Consider the following 2,500-nt stretch of genomic DNA (forward strand, 5'->3'; position numbering starts at 1 on the left):
TTCTTTGAAAGCTGCCATAGTCAGAGTAATGTCCAAAATGAACCAGGACCACTTGGTTCGAGCATGTCGATGATTTAGATCTCATATAGAAGCAGTTGTTGAAGCTGAGGATGGCTTTATTGAATAACATTATCGGAAAGAAGGTTTATTTTTATCCTTATAGCATTTTTGATAAATGAAGTTATTATTTGTTTTTATAAATCTGGTTTTTATAAACATCTGTCCTCAAATATCTTACGCGCCCTGTGTGTATGTGTGTGTGTGTGTGTGTGCAAGTGCGTATACGTGTGTAGACACACAAATAATATATATATATATATATATATATATATATATATACAGAGAGAGAGAGAGAGAGAGAGAATGGGAGAGACAGACAGACATATATACATTATATATTTACACTTTACACGTGCATGTGTGTCTATCTGTGTGTGCGTGTGTGTGTGTATATGTGTGTGTGTGTGTGAGAGAGTGTACGGCTGTGCGAGGTAAATATTTGTGCGGGTACGTATCCACCTTGATGTCCACTCCGCCACCCACCCCGGCCACTGCTGGTACTCTGGAACTTCCCCAGGCTGCAGTATCCTTCAGATATTTATTTACAATGCAAGGGTAATTGATGGTGGTGGTGGTCATGGTGATGGTGGTGGTGGTGTGGCTGCTGCTGCTACTGGCGCTGCTACTGCTGGCATTGCTGGTACCTCCGTCGACGATCATAATTACAACAATTAAGTGTGTAGTGCAAGTGCGCGCGCGTGCGTGCGTGTGTGCTTGTGTCTGTGCGCGTGTGTGTATTTAATGTGTACCGAATTTAAGGTAGCGAGCTAGCAGAACCCTTAGTACGCTGGACAAAATGCTTAGCGGCATTTCGTCGGCTTTTACGTTCTGAGTTCAAATTCTCGATGTGTGTGTGTGTGTGTGTGTGTGTGTGTGTGTGTGTGTGTGTTTGAGTAGTAATAATAACGATAATAATTGTTCGATGGAATTTATAAATATCTTAATGCATCGCTACGCGCGTTTCCACAAATCACATGTTACTTAAGATCATAGTCCGTATTCCTGGGATGATTACAGTACAGTCCGTTTTTTTTTTTTTTGGTAGGGGTGATGGTTCCGATTTTTAGACAGGTGTGAATCAGTGTTTGAGCGTTGTTTTGATTTTCTTATTTTCAGGAAAGGGTTGTTGGAAGCGTGCTCTGTTTGAAAGATGTTTTCATAGTGGGAGAATTAACGGGGCTCAATCGGACACCGTTAATTCTCTCACGTAAACTCCAGACGAAAGCCATTACAGATGAACCTGAAACACAAAGATGCCCCAGGAAAAGAATGGCACTGGAAAAAATGAAAAGGGAAATAGAACTTCTAAAATTGAGGACCCAGACGAATGAAGATAAGGTAAAATCCATCGATGAAGAGATCAACCAAGAAATTAGCAAAATGACCCAAGGCCCCGATCAAGAGAAAATCTCCAAACTATGGAAAAAGGATTGTGATAAAGAAGAACTGAAATCCCTCTAACGCTGGGAGAAAAGCGCCTCTTGGTTCTAAAACTATGAAACCATCTTTGAAATAGAGCACGCTTCCATTAACCCTTTCCTTTTTTTAAGCCAAGTACTTGTTTTATCGGTTCCTTTTGCGGAACTGCTAAGTTACGGGGACGTAGACATACCAACAAGCGGTGATGGGGGAGGACAAACACAGATACAAAGACGTGTGTGTGCTTGTGTGTATGTGTGTGTGTGTATACGACGGGCTTCTTTCCGTTTCCGACAACCAAATCAGCTCACAAGGTCTGGTCGGCCCCTATAGCTATGTTAGAAGACACTTGCTCAAGGTTGCAGGCAATGGAAATGAACCCTGAACCATGTCGTTGGGAAACAAGCTTCGTACCTCACAGTTACGCTTCGTATATATGTGTGCGTGTGTGTGTACACACATACACACATATATATATATTTCTTTACTACCCACAAGGGGCTAAACATAGAGGGGACAAACAAGGACAGACAAAGGGATTGGGTCGATTACATCGACCCCTGTGCAAAACTGGTACTTTATTTAATCGACCCCGAAAGGATGAAAGGCAAAGTCGACCTCGGCGGAATTTGAACTCAGAATGTAACGGCAGACGAAATACCTATTCTTTATTACCCACAAAGGGCTAAACACAGTTGGGACAAATAAGGACAGACAAACGGATTAAGTCGATCATATCGACCCCAGTGCGTGACTGGTACTTTATTTATCGACCCCGAAAGGATGAAAGGCAAAGTCGACCTCGGCGGAATTTGAACTCAGAACGTAACGACAGACGAAATACCGCCAAGCATTTCGTCCGGCGCGCTAACGTTTCTGCCAGCTCGCCGCCTCACATACACACATATATATACATATAATACACCCATACTCTTTCCCACCTCCCGCTCCCTCTCTCTCTCCCTCTCTCTCTCTCTCTTCTCCATTAAGCCATGCCATCAGACATATCCATCAAGCCCAC

The sequence above is a fragment of the Octopus sinensis genome, linkage group LG25 (assembly GCF_006345805.1).
Source record: "Octopus sinensis linkage group LG25, ASM634580v1, whole genome shotgun sequence".
In the NCBI taxonomy this organism is placed as follows: domain Eukaryota; kingdom Metazoa; phylum Mollusca; class Cephalopoda; order Octopoda; family Octopodidae; genus Octopus; species Octopus sinensis.